Here is a 17,965-nt window from a genome sequence, read left to right as displayed (position 1 = left end):
TTGGTTGAATCTTTGGTTGTATCTACATGCTCTGTGATTAATGTGGTATGTTAAGTGTATGATCATGCTTAAAGGGTTATTCAATTGTTATCATTGTTTGTTATATAATGTTATGTTTTCTTGATGGACCATGGCTCACAGGTGTTACGTGGTGTAGGTAAAGGCAAGGGCAAGCTTGATCAGCCCTGATTCGGAGAGCTCTGAGAGCAGAATGTACATGATCAGCTGCTCAGCCACCACGGTTGAGGAGGAGACAGGAACAGGAGAACCATACATGTCTGTTTTGCCCTTAGAGTGGCTAGTGGTTGTTTGTACTCTAGAAATTTTGTAAACTAACTTTTTAAACACTGTTTCTTTTGGGATCGCTGGTGTAAAATGTTTAATTATATCAAATGTTTCTTTTGAGACCAAAACCTTTTAACCCTAGCTCATTAATGGTTTCAGTGACACGTTTTTAACTAAACGACTTAATTAGCAAGTCCTGCACTTTTATAAATACAGAGTGTAGTGGTCTTTGCTATCCAGGGCGTTACAACTTGGTATCAGAGCGTCCTAGGTTTAAGGGTTCCTGAAGACCGGCTGGACATGTACATTCGCTGCTAGAGACAAGCTCGATTCAGGGTTTGGTATGTGTATATGTGTTTATATGCTTGTATGCTTTGAAAGAATTTTGATCGTTGTTATTTGTTGGATTAATAGGAAGCATGAGATACTGATAGGGCCTGGCTCTTGATTGCTGTGTGATAATATTGAGGCATGCTTATTAGCATTGCTATGCATGCGAATGAATATTTGAAAGATTAACTGCATATTGTGTATGGATGGATGTCTATATCTTAACTGTTGTGTGGTGATGTTGAGGCATGCTTATTAGTAATGCTGGTGCATGTGAATAAATTCCTATATCTTGATTGTTTGTGATTGGTTATGTTCTTTTGGTGGATTTTGGAGAAGCTTTTACCCTGTCATCATGGTCTGATTACCGAGTCGTTGATTGCAGATTGACTTGGATAGCTATGCGTCCAAGAAAATCTACGCGACTAGCTGGCACTAGGTCTGGGACCGGAGGTGATGATCAGGGCCAGATTCCTCTGCCAGTCCCTGAGAACTGGCAGCAACTTATGGTAGGTATGCAAGCGCGATTACAGAGCCAAGATGAACAGATTCATCTTCAGCGACAGCAGGCTCCAGTAAGGAGTGTTGCACCTATTGTGCCACCTGTAGTGGCACCAGTTATTCAGCCAGCAAAGGTTGGGAATCGATGGGAGCCATTGTATGAGCGGTTCCGGAAGCAGCATTCCCTAACTTTTGAGGGAGGACCTGATCCACTGAAGGTCGAATAGTGGATGACTATGATTACTACTATCCTGAATTTCATAAGGATAGAAGGATATGACAGAGTGGCCTGTGCCACATATATGCTGAGAGAAGATGCCCGCATCTTGTAGGAAGTGGCATCACAGACCAGGGACGTCACTGCTTTGAGTTGGGAAGGATTTAAAGATTTATTCAGTCAGAAATACTACAATGTTGCCATCCGGGCGGCAAAGGTTAATGAGTTTGTGAGCTTGGTGTAGGGCAACATGACAGTTACTGAGTATGCCCTAAAATTTGATAGACTTGCGAAATTTTCACCAGACCTTGTGCCTACTGATGCTACTAGGCAAGACAGATTCATTAGGGGGCTTAATACTATGATAGCCCGGGATGTTAGGATCACAATAGTACCTGGGGGAACAACTTATGCCCATGCCGTTGAGAAGGCTCTTACTGCTGAGGAAGCGGAGAACAAGATTTGGAAGGAAAGTGCAGCGAGGTGTGAGGGTCCTAGAGTGGTGCCTCCTTATTCTGGGTCAGGTAGAGGCGGCGGCCCCAGTGATGTGAAGAGGAAGACTCCTGACCCTTCGACCGTTGCCGGTCCTGATAGAAGGGGTCGGGGTAGTCAGGGCGGCGGTGAGGCGTGGCGGAGTTATCTAGAGTGCCTGAGGTGTAGAAGATGCCATCAGGGTGAATGTCGGGCTAAGGCTTTCTATGTGTGTGGAATAGTGGGGCACCTTAAGAAGGACTGCCCAACAGTGAAGAAAGGGGAAGCAGGAAAGGTTGATAGCTTGACTCTAGCTCGAGTACTCACTTTGACACAAGCAGAGGCCGAGGCTAGTCCCTCGATGGTGACAGTCAGCTTTCTAGTGCTGGCTCTCCTTTTACTGTATTGATTGACTCTGGTGCTACACATTCCTTTATTTCAAGTAAAGTGATTGATATATTGTGTAGACCTAGTGAGTATCGGACTACGGGGTTTGGGACTTTATTGCCTACTAGGGAACTGGTAGTTTCTAGGAGGTGGATCAGGGCACTGCCAATGATGGTTGATAGTAGGGAGCTTTCAAATGACTTGATTGAGTTAGATATGGAGGATTTTAACATGATATTAGGGATGGATTGGCTGGTCAGGTATGGGGCTACTATTGACTGCAGGAAGAAGATGGTGACTTTTGCACCTGAGGGCGAGGATCTTTTTGTCTTCGTGGGTGCGATGTGTGGACCCCGCGTACCCATGATATTAGCGTTGAGGGCCAGAGATTTGTTACAGGGTGGATGTATAGGTTTTCTGGCTAGTGTGGTGGACACTACTCAGGTGTTGCCAGCAGGGCTGGGAGAGACCAAGGTGGTTTGTGAGTTTTTAGATGTATTTCTTGAGGAGTTACCATGATTTCCGCCACGCAGGAAGATTCAGTTTGTTATTGAGTTAACATCAGGGACAGGACCAGTATCAAGGGCACCATATAGGATGGCACCAGCAGAGTTGAAGGAACTGAAGATACAGCTACAAGAACTTCTGGATTTGGGATTCATCAGGCCTAGCTACTCTCCATGGGGCGCACTAGTTTTGTTTGTTAAGAAGAAGGACGGGACCCTGAGGATGTGTATAGACTACAAGGAATTGAACAAATTGACTATCAAGAATAAGTACCCTCTACCAAGGATCGATGACTTGTTCGATCAGTTGCAGGGAAAGACAGTATTCTCAAAGATTGATCTTCGATCTAGTTATCACTAGCTGAGGATCAAGGATGAGGACATACCGAAGATGGCCTTCCGAACGCGGTACGGGCACTATGAGTTCTTGGTCATGTCTTTTGGTTTGACCAATGCCCCGGCAGCCTTCATGGATCTGATGAATAGGGTGTTTAAGGACTTCTTGGATCAGTTCGTCATTGTCTTCATCGACGACATTTTAGTGTACTCCAGTTTAGAGACAGAGCACGAACGACATCTTCGACAGGTCTTACAGAGGTTAAGAGAGCATCAGTTATATGCCAAGTTTAAGAAGTGTGAGTTCTGGTTGCCAGAGGTGACTTTTCTTGGGCATATAGTTGGCGTAGAGGGGATTAAGGTGGATCCATTCAAGGTGGAGGCAGTAAGCGATTGGCCGAGGCCAAGGAATGCCTCAGAAGTACGGAGTTTCCTCGGGTTAGCGGGTTAGCGGGTTAGCGGGTTATTATAGGCGGTTTGTAGAAGGATTCTTGAAGATTACTTCACCGATGATAGAGTTGACACGGAAGAATCAGAGGTTCACTTGGTCAGAGAAGTGTGAGGATAGTTTCCAAGAATTAAAGCGACGACTAATTACTGCACCTGTGTTGAGTCTTCCTTCGTAGGAAGTAAAGTTTGTGGTATACTGTGATGCATCGAGGATGGGTTTAGGCTGTGTGTTGATGCACAATGAGAAAGTTATAGCTTATTTATCGCGACAGCTAAAGGAGTATGAGCAGCAGTATCCTACTCATGATCTGGAACTAGCGGCAGTGGTATTCGTACTGAAGGTGTGGCGACATTATCTGTATGGGGAGAAGTGCGAGATATACACTGATCATAAGAGTTTGAAGTATTTCTTCAGCCAGAAGGATATGAACATGACACAGAGGCGTTGTTTGGAGTTGGTTAAGGATTATGATTGTGACATTCTTTACAACCCAGGGAAAGCCAATGTTGTGGAAGATGCATTGAGCCGAAGGGGTTTGGAGTAGTTATTTAGTTCTGTTCAGATCTCCAGAGAGTTTGCTGATGAGATGACCAGGGCAAGGATAGAGCTAGTGGTGGGCCGGTTGGCCAATGTTACTTTGCAATCGACCCTACTAGAGAGGATCAAGGAGGGTCAATTAGTAGATGCGCAGTTGCAGGAGGTTAGACAACATGTCTTAGCAGGGATAGCTAAGGACTTTTCTGTTTCTGAGACTGGTGTGCTTCGATATCAAGGACGGATTTGTGTTCCGACAGATGAAGGGATCAGACGAGAGATACTAGATGAGTCTCACACTACGCCGTACTCGCTTCATCCGGGTACCACGAAGATGTATAAGAACTTACGGACATTATATTGGTGGCCCGGGATGAAGATGGATGTGGTGGAGTATGTGGCCAGGTGTTTGACATGTCAGCAAGTGAAAGCTGAGCATCAGCAACCAGCGGGGTTGCTTCAGCCTTTGGGTATTCCCGAGTGGAAGTGGGAGGACATTACAATGGATTTTGTGGGAGGTCTACCCAAGATAGTGGGACTTTATGACTCGGTGTGGGTAATAGTGGACAGATACACCAAGTCAGCTCATTTTCTGCCAGTGAAGTTGACTTACACAGTGGAACAGTATGCAAAGTTGTATGTGAGGGAGATAGTTCGTCTCCATGGGGTTCCTAAGTCTATTGTATCTTATCGAGACCCTATCTTTACCTCCAAGTTCTGGGGAGCTCTGCAAAAAGCCATGGGAACTCAGTTGAAGTTTAGCACAACCTTTCATCCTCAGACTGTTGGACAGTCTGAAAGGATAATTTAGGTGTTGAAAGATATGCTTAGGGCATGTGTGATTGACTTCGAGGGGTCTTGGAGTAAGTATCTCCCATTGATTCAATTTTCGTATAACAACAGTTATCAGTCCACGATTGTAGTGGCTCCCTATGAGATGCTATATGGAAGAAAGTGTAGGTCGCCCATTCACTGGGATGAGATGGGTGAGAGGAAGTATTTGGGACCAGACATGGTTCAAAAGACAAATGAAGCAATTGAGAAGATCCGAGCCAAAATGCTTGCTTCGTAGAGTAGATAGAAAAGCTACGCTGACCCTAAGTGTAGAAACGTGGAGATCCAGGTTGGGGACCATGTGTTTCTGCGAGTCTCACCATTGATAAGGGTGAGGAGGTTTCGAGTAAAGGGCAAGCTGAGCCCTCGGTTTTTTGGACCTTTCGAGATTCTAGAAAGGATTGGACAGGTGGCATACAGATTGGCCTTGCCATCGTCATTGTCGGGAGTTCAAGATGTATTCCATGTCTTTATGTTGCAGAAGTATGTCTCAGATTCAATGCATGTACTGAAGTATGAGGATTTAGAATTACAGATAGATTTGTCCTATGAGGAGTGGCCGGTTCAGATTTTGGATCGAAAGGATAAAGTTCTATGGAATAAGTTGATTTTGTTAGTTAAAGTGTTGTGGAGAAATAGCAAGGTCGGGGAAGAGACCTGGGAGCTAGAGACGGTGATGTAGGATCAGTATCCTGAGCTATTCAGGTAAATTTCGAGGACGAAATTCTCAGTAGGAGGGGATAGTTGTAACGACCCAAAATCACTAATATGGCTTAAGGGCCTTGATTAGTGTGCTGAGAGGGCATAATTGGTTTATGTGTAAATTTATTAAGTTTGATGCAGGATTTTATGATAAGCATGCTTGTATGGTTATATGAATGTAAATGTGATTACATGCTATAATTGTGAGAACCACATTATTATGTGGGTAAATCTGCAGCATGCGACTTGAGGCGATCCTAGGGAGCTAGTTAGCGGGAAGTCACAATGGGACTTAATACTTGACTTGCGGCAAGTCAAGGGGTATTTCGGGTATTGAATGGTTATTTGGGTTATCGGGTTATAGAAATAAATAATTGGAGATATATTTGAGGTTAAGAAGCCTAGGTGGGAATACTGGGGAATTTTACCATTTTGCCCTAGGGGACGTTTCCGGCACCCCTTAAGGGAATTTGGGTTTTTGGGATTTTAAGCATGGGAATTTAACCTAGGGTGCTCGGGATCGATTCTACTACCGTGTTTGGTGGAATTCGATGTTCCGGAGACTAGAACCTGATCTAGAAGTCCTTTTACAATTATTAATGGTATCCCTTATCTTGGTTGTGAATAGGTATAAGCTAGGGGCTCGGGAGTCGGATCGTGCTCAAGAGGCATCTCTCGTAACCAGTACACTTGGAAACTAAAGGTAAGAAAACTGCACCCGGTTGTGGACTTATAATGGGACTAAGGGTTCCCTGTTTTGTATGCTTTATAGAGGATGGTATTATGCCATGTAAATAATAAACAAATGACCTAAGAGTGCCAGAGTTTACATTAGCGCACAGGGCGCGGCTAGGCCACTGGTAGAAAAGGATAGCTTATTATGCACTAAGCTCGGTTTAAGCGGGCCAGAGTCAGTGGGGTAAACAGAGGGTGCGACCTAAGGTGTCGACCCTGATTATCATGTGATTTGATTGTTATTATTGATTGGTGGATTTGTCATGTTGAATAGCTGAGTGTTGATTGGTTGAATCTTTGGTTGTATCTACGTGCTATGTGATTAATGTGGTATGTTAAGTGTATGATCATGCTTAAAGGGTTATTCAATTGTTATCATTGTTTGTTATATAATGTTATGTTTTCTTGTTGGGCCTTGGCTCACGGGTGCTACGTGGTGCAGGTAAAGGCAAGGGCAAGCTTGATCAGCCTTGATTCAGAGAGCTCTGAGAGCAGAATGTACATGATCAGCTGCTCAGCCACCACGGTTGAGGAGGAGACAGGAACAGGAGAACCATACACGTCTGCTTTGCCCTTAGAGTGGCTAGTGGTTGTTTGTACTTTGGAAATTTAGTAAACAAACTTTTTAAACGATGTTTCTTTGGGATCCATGGTGTAAAATGTTTAATTATATAAAATGTTTCTTTTGAGACCAAAACCTTTTAACCCTAGCTCATTAATGGTTTTAGTGACACGTTTTTAACTAAATGACTTGATTAGCAAGTCCTGCACTTTTATAAATACACAGTGTAGCGGTCTTGGCTATCCAGGGCGTTACAGATGTCCCTCAGGTGAGATCAGAATTATCCCAGCTCCGAATCTATTTTCCTTAGATGATCCATCAACAAAGAGTTTCCACAATTCTTGCACTGGTTCTCTCATTGGCTCGTCCTAAAAACCTATGCATTATGCCACAAAATTAGCGATCGCTTGACTCTTGATTGTTGTGTGTGGCCTATATAATATCTTGAATTGACTAAGTTCAATGACCCACTTAAGCAAACGTCCCGATGTTTCAGGTTTTTGCCAGACCTACCTTAAAGGTTGATCTGTTAAGACGTGGATGGTGTGGGACTGGAAATATGATCTGAGTTTTCTCGAGGCCTAGAAGCCTTTCAATTAAAGGATATCTGGGTTTAGCTCCTAGAATCCTTTTACTCATGTAGTACACCTGTAACAACCGAAAATTGCTAATAGGGCTTAGTGCCTCGATTATCGTGTTGGGAGGGCATAATTGGATATATATATATATATGTATATGTTTAATTGGCTAAATGTGTGACTATGTGGCATGCATGGTTAATATGATTATATGAATATATTATATGCATGTTTATGAGTGTTAAATATGCATGTGGGCCCTTTACTATTCATACAGGCATATCTGTAATTTTGGCTCATTAAGGGCGTAAATGTGATTACATGTGATAAATGGTTAAGATCACATTACTATGTGGATATATTTGTAGGATATGGCTCGAGACAGTCTTAGTGAGCGGATATGCGAAATAGTCACAGCGGGGTTTAATACCCATCTCGGGGGGAGCCTGGGAGTATTTTTTGGAATTTAGAGAATATTTTGGGATTTATTAGATATTGAATAAGTATTTGATAATTATTTGGACACGACGGGATTACTTGGTAAATGTTAGGAACACTTGAGGAGTTAGCGGGAATTGGGAGAAAAGACTATTTTACTCTTAGAGCAAATTAAAGGGCTAAGTAATTTAAGATGGGGCATTTTAGTCATTATTTTAATTAAGGATGAGATCAGTTAAGGCTCTAAAAGCAATTAGAACCCACTAGACACAAGAGGAAGCCCCCAAACACTCTCTCTCCCTTTCCTTCTACACGATTCTCTCTCTCTCTCTCTCTCTCTCTCTCTCTTATGCTTGGAGAATCCTTATGAGCTGAAGATAAAACAGAAGGAATTTGAAACTTGAGCTGGGAACCTTGGAAGAAATTAAACTGGATTTAATCAGAAGTGTGCTGGAGAGTTAAGCCATAATTGAGGTAAGTTCTAGACCTTTGGTTGTAGAATTTTATTTTGTTCTTTTGCTTGGAACTTAGATTATTAGGTTGGAATTGGACTGAGTTATGGGTGTTAAATTTGTACTGATTTGTGATGATAGCTTCAGTAAAATTCTTGATGTTTTATGTTTAAGATATGGGATTAAGAATCCTAGACTCGTAACTGAGCTTGGTTGAGGTTAGGATGCTTGTTGTAGGTTGAATTTTGAGGTTTTGGCTGAGAAGAATGCTGAGAAAACCCAGAAAATTCTGGGTTCATGGGGGCGCGTCGCGACCCAGCTCATGGGCGTCACGGCCCGCATACCAGATTGCCATGGGAGGGTCTCTGTTTTGAGGGCGCGCCGCAGCCCTAGGGGGGCAAGTTGCGACCAGACTCCCCAAGATGCATGAGGTCGTGCCTCTGATTTGAGGCGCACCGCGACCCCTAGGGCCAGGTCGCGGCTCGCCTAGGGAACTTTGGCCTAGGTTAGTCTTTAGGCTTGGGAATGCTCGGGGGTTCGAACCTAAGTGCTCAAGACAATTTCTACTACCTGATTTATTAGAATTCGAGGTCCCGGAGGCTAGTTATTGTTTCCTAAACATTTATTTGGGTTTTGAATTGATGATTACCCATTAATACTATGACTAGGTTTATCACTAAGGCTTAAGACTGAGGATCGTGTTGGGGACCGTTCTTAATTCTTCGCTCGGGAATTCGAGGTAAGAAAATTGCACCCTTGTGGTTGTAAATGGGACTGAGGTTCCTAATATTTGAATATGTGTACTATGTGATTGTACGATTGTTATGATATATGAGAATGAACGACCTAAGGGTGCCAGGGCTGATGATATGCGTACTGAACACAGCTCGGCCTAAGCGAGCCGGGGTCGGCTACATAAACAGAGGACTTGGTCCAAGCGTACCAACCCTGAACACGTGTGTAATTTTCTAAGATATGAACTTGAAATTATATGTTTACCATTGGTTAGTTTAATGCTCGTACTCTGTTATATAATTTAAACTTATTGAATTCCATTGATGATATATGTGTTTGTTGTTTATGGTTTTCTTGTTGGGCCTTGGCACACGGGTGCTACGTGGTGCAGGTAAAGGCAAGGGGAAGCTGGACCAACCATGAGTTGGAGAGCTCTTGTAATGCCCCAACTAATTCTAGACCTCGGACCATTAAAAACTACTAAACATAACTACTATTTTGGAATACATACATACATAAAATATTAGAACTTTATTAAAAATCCAAAATACGGTACGAAATACAAAATAAGGTATGGGTACCCATTGTTTAGTACATAAAACAGAAAAACATAAACTTTAATCAATCGTTTAAATACTAAGTGCGGAAACACATAAAACATAAATTAAAAGACTTTAAACAACATCATCCTCGTTCTTCCCGTAGTCCATTCAATCCATCAATTCCCAATACACATGCCAAGCTGCCACAAATCTATCCCGCCTTCTAAGTTCATTTTCCTGCACCATCTTAAATAAAAAGAAATGAGTCTAATTCCCAGTAAGGAAAATCTATTAAAAACATATATCATAAATCATAAGACATACTATAAAACATATGATGTAAAAACATATATCATATAGGACTACAATTTTATTGGCCATTAACTCATTACCGTAGCATATGATAAAACTATCTAGGTCCTCATTCTACTAATCAAGGTAGGTTAGATCACAAAATAGTATATGATAACCCATATAGGTCCTCTGTCTACTAATCGAGGTAGGGTAAATCATAACTCTAATCCACGATAATGATAAAAATCTTAGGGTTTGCTATCTAAGCAACTATAAGCCCCAAGTGACTACAAAACATATTTATGCATATATACATAGCACATATTATAGCATATAAACATATCACAACACATCATATAAACACATATAATCTAACCTATTTTCCTCACCAAAAACTGGGATATGGGAGACAAGAACGGGATTGGAACACTCCTAAAACCAACAGTAAAAACCATGAGTTAAAAAAAAGATGAAAAAAGAGAACTAAACCATTAAGATAGAAACTTACCGAACAACCTTAAGTTTCAAGGAACTGAAAAACCTAACCAAAATCCATAATAATGAGTTAGGATCTGAAAGAAACATGGAAGAAAATAAAAGAACTATGATGGATTAAACTTGAGGATAATAATACATTGGATGATCTAGAACTCCGATCTACACCTCGATACTGAAAATTCACTCTATCTTACTTCCCAAGTGTTTAGAAAAGCTTAGATTAGAAAAGCTTTTAGCCCAAAACCCAAGTGTTTTCTCTCTAGAGTAATCTTAGCAACTTGGAGGCTCTGAAGAATGTTTGAATGATGAGTGAAATGGCTGAGTACTAGGTCCTATTTAAAGAGTACAAGGAATGAAACTAACCCCTTTTAAAATGAATAATAATAGAAAAGATTTGAATTTTTGTTTCAACAGATGCCCAGAACTCAATCAAAAACGTTCAAGAGCAAGTCTAAGTGGTTGGGGGCTGTTTCTAATTTAAATACACAAAGATTAAAAAAATGGCTCCAGGAGCCGATATATCGCCTACCCTAGGTGATATATCGCCCCTACCTATGTCCCATGCTTTCGTTCGTGCGAAGGCGACGTGTTTTCCGTATCTCTCGTAGGCGATATATCGGCCCCTATAGTTGCGATATATCGGCATACGTTGATATATCAAACATGTTTTTGCACTCTTTCAACATATTTTCAATTTGTTTAAACAGCTTTGACTGAGTACAATGTGATCCTAACAGCTGCTGGAAGGTTCTAGAGCTTCTAGATTTATCCTTTATTAAATTATTAATCCAAAATGCTTAAATCCTTACTACTACTACTACTACTGCTACTGTGCTACTGCTGTTACTGCTGCTACTGCCACTACTGCTGCTGCTGCTGCTACTGCTGCTCCTACTGCTGCTACTGCTACTGCTGCTCCTACTGCTACTACCACTACCACTGCTACCATTACTACCATTGCTACTGCTACTGCTACTGTTGCTACTGCTGCTACCGCTCCCCCTGCTACTGCTACCACTGCTACCGTTGTTGCCACTACTGTCGCTACTGCTGCTACTGCTGCTACCGCTCCTCCCACTGCTACTGCTACCACTGTTACCACCACTACCACTACCACTACCACTACCACTACCACTACTACTACTACAACTACTACTACCACTACTACTACCACTACTACTACCACTACTACTACCACTACTACTACTGCTACTACTGCTACTGCTGCTACTACCGCTACTGCCACTACTGCTGCTACTGCCGCTACTGCTGCTCCTGCTGCTACTGCTACCACTACCACTACCACTACCACTACCACAACCACTACCACTACCACTACCACTACCACTACCACTACCACTACAACTACCACTACCACTACCACTACCACTACCACTACCACTACCACTACTACTACTACCACTATTACTACCACTACTACTACCACTACTACTACCATTACTACTACGACTACTACGACGACGACTACTACTACTCCATAGGACCTTGACTATTGGAATACTCTTAGACCGTAATTCCTTCATCCCCATCTCTAGGATGCTAACTGGTCCTTCCTTGTAACTCAAATCTTTCTTTAGTGCGATCGTATTGTACTTGAGGACGTGAGATGGGTCTGACACATATCTACGCAGCATCGAGATGTGAAACACATTGTGGCTATCTGCTAGAGCTGGCAGTAGTTCTAATCTATATGCAAATGTTCCCACCTTGTCCAATATCTCAAAAGGACCTATAAACCAGGGACAGAGTTTGCATTTCTTCCCAACCCGCTTCACTCCTTCATCGGAGATATATTTAAGAATACTTGATCTCCGACTTTGAATTCCACATCACGCTGCTTGGCATCCGCATAACTTTTTTGTCGGCTCTGAGTAGCGAGCATACGCTTTCTAATCAGCGCCACTACATCCTGAGCCTCTCTAACAGCTTCGAGTCCAAGAAGTTGTCTTTCTCCTACCTCGTCCCAATGTAATGGCAATCGACACTTCCTTCCATAAAGTAACTGTAGCGTCCCAAATTTGCTAATAAGGCTTAAGGCCTTGATTAGCTTGCCTGCAGGGCAATAATTGATTTATTGTGTTAATATGTGAATTTGATAAGTATGTGATTAGAAATGCATGTGGCCCCCATTTGGTTGTTAGGGGCATATTTGTAATTTTAGCCCGTTGAGGGAATACATGCAATATTTGTGTATATTGTGATTGATACCACAAGTGAGTGGTGATTTATTTGTGATGCACGATCTAAGACGGTCTTAGGGAGCAGTTTAGCTAGAAAGTCACAACGGGGTAAAATACCTGGCTCGGGAGGAGCCTAGGGGTATTTTGTGTATATAATATGAGTTTGGGATTTATTAAGTATCAGGTAGTAATTTAGTAATGATTTGAGTATGTCAAGATTAACGGGGATTTATAGGTTTACTCGAGGTCTTAGCAGGATATGTCAAATGAATAAACTACCCTTGGTGATATTTGAGGACTTAGGTTAACTTAAGGGGGAAATTCAGTCATTTTGGCAAGTCGATATAATCAGTGGGAGTTGGGATATTCTAGAGACACTTAGACAAAAGCAGAGGAAAAAGGCTCGATTTCTCTCAACTCTCTCCCATATGGTTTTCTCCTTCTCTCCCTCCATAGTGCTTGATTTTGGGTGCTTGATTTTGGGAGACTTTAGGCCAGAAATTCAAGGGTTCAAGGGTAAGTTTTAACTCACTTCTCTGTTGAATTTATGCTGGAAGTGTCATATTAGTAAGCTGAATTTATGTTTTGCTTGGTGAATTTTGGGATGAAGTTTTGTGAAGATTCAGCTAGGGAATCAGAGGATTTAAGCTTGGAATTGGACTTGAAAGTAGCTCAGGGTCGAATTCCTACTCAAGGTAAGGATTTCATTGATTTTTGAAGTAAATATCCTGGTGTGGTTTATGTTTTGTGGAGTTTTAAACCACTAGGTGATTTTTGAGTTTGGTTGAGAGTTTGAGTTTGTTTCTTGTATTATTGAGTTGCTATACTGTTTATTTGAAGTTTTAGGTCGAATTGGGACTTGTGTGTACTTTGGTAGTGATTTGGATGAGTTTTGGCTCGGGAAAAATGTTAGAAAAAACCCAGTTTTCTGGGTTCGAGTATTAGCGTTGCGGCTCTATTCTTCCGTGTCACGGTGCTGAGTTGAATCAGGACAGGGGAGCCCTGCTGGGCGCCGCGGCCCTTATAGGGCTGTGCTGCGGCGCTAGAACATTTTCAAGATGAGGGATTTAGTGTTCTTAGGGTTTTGGCTCAGGGGGCTTGGGGGACGCTTTCGCCACCCTGTGTGGGGAAACGAGAAGTCTCGAGAGCATGGGATTGGTTCCGGGGTACATTTATGAATTCGTTAGTAACGAGAATGTTACTTGTGTGTTGTGACTAGGTTTTCAGCAAGGCTCGGGTTAGAGGACTGTGCTCAGGATTTCAGTGGTCAAGAAGCTCGGGACACAAGTAAGAAAACGATTGTACCCATAGAGCAGGGCATGGCCTTATAGTTTATAATGCAGGGCACGACCCTATGTGATTGTGTTGCAAGGCGTAGCCCTATTGATTATGTTTGTATTTGTTTAAGTACTTGTTAAATTTATGCTATGTGTTGCATATTTGTAAATGAACGGCAAGGGCCAGGAACGGCGAAAGCTGAGAACGGTAGGGTGCTAGGTACGGAAAGGGGCCAGGAATGGTGTTAAGCACGTGGAGTGGAAGGCCAAGTACGGCAAGGGCCGGGAGCGGCGTTAATCACGTAGAGTGCAAGTCGCTAAAGTAAGACCCTTCTCGGATGCCTGAGTCATCCTCACGGTGTAGATCGCGAATCCAGGGCCTGGTAAAGCACTTGGGACGGCATGGCCATTATGTGTTTAGCCTGTTAGCTACTCGTTGTATGCTAATTGATAGTTATGCATAAGTTGATTGTTTGTGTTGAGTTTTCTTGCTGGCCTTTGGCTCACGGGTTCTCTATGGTGCAAGTAAGGGCAAGGGAAAGGCCGACCAACCATGAGTACAGAGAGCGTGAAGCGACGTGTACATGTTTGGCCTGCTTGGCTGCCATGGCCAGGCTTATTTTTTAGGGTCGTTATGTATTAATCAGATTTTTGTCGTTTAGTCGACCTTAATCACATTTTTGAGTTGTAAATATTTCTAAACAGTATTTTTGGGATCCCGAATGTATAACGCTTTATAATTTCAGTGAATAAATACATTTTCAAAGTATATGATTTTTTCTTACAATTTAGCTACACTTTTAACCTAAAACATCGATTAGCGAGTTAATTGCACGTTTAAAACTCCCTTAGTAATGACTCTAAGGAAGTACGGCGTTATAACTTGCTATCAGAGTGAGCCAAGGATTATGGTTCCTGGAGATTGACCGAACATGTACGCTCGCTGTTAGTGACAAGCTCGACTCAGGGTTGGTTGGTAAAGATTGGATTATATGCTTGATTATGTGCTTGAGTGCCCTGTTTGCATGATTATTTTATATAGAGCATGATGAATGTGTTAACATATGCATGATGCCTGGGCATGGCCCCTTGAGTGTTGTATGTTATTTGTGTTATGTGGACGGTTGTTTATGGTTTTTTTATGTGAATTGGGAGGTGATTTTGGATGTCGTTATCATGTTTGATGAGCAGCATCGTTGATTATAGGCATATTGTTGAGATTTGTAATGCCCCACGTCACTATGGCTGCTTCCTGGAATGACGACTGGCCCTACAAACCAACACGAGTCTTTCCAGCGTCCTTTGTCCTCACTCGCACGCTTCCTGAAAAAACTTCCCAGAAGGTCACCCATCTTGAGATTGCTCTAGGTCAAGCACGCTTAACTTTGGAGTTCTCAAGTGGTGGGCTACCGAAAAGAAGATGCATCTTGTTGATATATCTATTTAAGCCATTTTCAACTATATAGTCCTATACCTACACAGTCTTAGAATCATCACACTTGACCTTCCCCAGGCGGTGTGGGATTGTACAGCTTTACCCGGTCTTTACCCCTACAGATCACAGGATTCTGACTGTCACAATCACCCCCCTTACGGGCCCTACGTCCACGTCGGTCACACTTCTAGCTGGGTCAAGGCTCTGATACCATTTGTAACACCCCACGTCATTATGGCTCCTTCCTGGAATGACGACTGGCCCTTCAAACCAACACTAGTCTTTCCAACGTGCTTGACCTGGAGCAATCTCAAGATGGGTGACCTCTTGGGAAGTTTTCCCAAGAAGCATGTAATGACGACTGGCCCTACAAACCAACACGAGTCTTTCCAGTGTGCTTTGTCCTCACTCGCACGCTTCTTGGAAAAACTTCCCAGGAGGTCACCAATCTTGAGATTGCTCCAGGTCAAGCACGCTTAACTTTGGAGTTCTTAAGTGGTGGGCTACCGAAAAGAAGATGCATCTTGTTGATATTGGTAGTACCCATCAATCTAATTAAGCCTTCTTCAACTGTGTAGTCCTATACCTACACAGTCTTAGAATCATCACTTGACCTTCCCTGGGCGGTGTGGGATTGCACAGCTTTACCCAGTCTTTCCCCCTACGGATCACGGGATTCTGCCTGTCATAATTACCGCCCTTATGGGCCCGACGTCCCTGTCGGCCACACTTCCAGCTGGGTCAAGGCTTTGATACCATTTGTAACACCGCACGTCACTATGGTTGCATCCTGGAATGACGACTGGCCCTACAAACCAACACGAGTCTTTCCAACGTTCTTTGTCCTCACTCGCACGCTTCCTGAGAAAACATCCCAGGAGGCCACCCATCTTGAGATTGCTCTAGGTCAAGCACGCTTAACTTTGGAGTTCTCAAATGGTGGGCAACCAAAAAGAAGATGCATCTTGCTGATATAGGTAGTACCCATCAATCTATTTAAGCCCTCTTCAATTGTGTAGTCCCATACCTGCACAGTCTTAGAATCATCACACTTGACCTTCCCCAGGCGGAGTGGGATTGCACAACTTTACCCGGTCTTTCCCCCTACGGATCACGGGATTCTGATTGTCACAAGATGCCTCGTCAATCAGCCAAACTTCGCGGTAGTAGGGCCGAGGATAACAACCAGGGTCAGGACCCTCCACCTGCCCCACAGAATTGGCAACAGATGTTTGCTGAAATGAAAGCTAGACTCCATCGAACATAGGAAGAACTTCGATAGCTGAGGCAACAGGCCCCTCCTCAGGGCACTGTGTTACAGGTTCAGTAAGCTGTGACGCCAATGCCAGTTCAGCATGTTATGGAGAATAGTTGGGAACCTTTGTATGAGAGGTTCAGGAAGCAGCATCCTCCCACCTTCGAGGGTGGACCAGACCCACTGCGGACAGAGTAGTGGATGACTATGATTTCCTCCATCTTGTATTTAATGAGTGTTGAAGGAAACGAGATGGTAGCTTGTGCCAGCTACATGTTCAGAGAGGACGCGTGCATCTGGTGGGATGTAGTGACACAGAGAAGAAATGTTGCAGTTATGACCTGGGAAGAGTTCAGAAACATCTTTAACGAGAAGTATTACAATGTTGCAGTCCGAGCTGCAAAGGTTGACGAGTTTACCAACCTGACTCAGAACCAGATGACAGTTTCTGAGTATGCCTTGAGATTTGAACGGTTGGTAAAGTTCGCACCGGATTTGGTGCCACTGATGCAGCACAAAAGGATCAGTTTGTACGGGGGTTGAATGTCATGATCGCCCGTGATGTTAAGATAACTTTAGATTCGAGGACTACTACATATGCTCACGTAATGAACAAGGCCCTTACATCTAAGGGGGGCCAAGGATCAGATTTGGAGAGAGAGCGCTGCTAGGCGCGATGCTAGGAGGACGGTGCCTCATTTTACTGGATCTAGTCGGGGTAGTGGCCCCAGTGAGCAGAAGAGGAAGGCCCCAGATTCTTTTGTTCCTTCTAGCTCGGATAGGAGGGCACGAGGTGCTTTTAGTGGTCGTCAGGGCAGGGGTGAAAATTGGAGGAGTTTCCCAGTATGTCCTCGGTGTAGACGACGAAATCAGGGAGAGTATAGGATCAGGGCCTGCTTTATTTGTGGGAGTGTCAACCATTTGAAGAAGGACTGCCCACAAGCCAAAATAGAGGAGCCGAAGTAGAACGACAGTCTTGCTCCTGCCAGAGTATTCACCTTGACCCAGACTAAGGCTGAGGCTAGCCCTTCGGTCGTGATAGGTCAGATTTCTAGTGTTGGTTCTTATTTTATTGCATTGATTGATTCGGGAGCTACTCATTCATTTGTGTCTGCTAGAGTGATAGATCAGTTGTGTAGACCTAGTGATTTGTATGCTAGGGGATTTAGATTTTATTGCTGACTGGGGAACTGGTAGTCTCTAGGAGATGGGTTAGAGCATTTCCAGTAGAGATAGATGGTAGAGAGTTGTCTGTGGATCTGATCGAGTTAGCAATGGATGACTTCGATATGATTCTAGGGATGGTTTGGTTATCGAAGTATGAGGCGACGATTGACTGCAAGCGTCGGATGGTGACTTTTGAACCAGAAGAGGATGTACCCTTTGTATTTGTGGGGACAGTTAGTGGA

This window comes from Humulus lupulus, chromosome 3, assembly GCF_963169125.1.
Source record: "Humulus lupulus chromosome 3, drHumLupu1.1, whole genome shotgun sequence".
Classification (NCBI taxonomy): domain Eukaryota; kingdom Viridiplantae; phylum Streptophyta; class Magnoliopsida; order Rosales; family Cannabaceae; genus Humulus; species Humulus lupulus.
Note: the sequence above shows the minus strand (reverse complement) of the source record.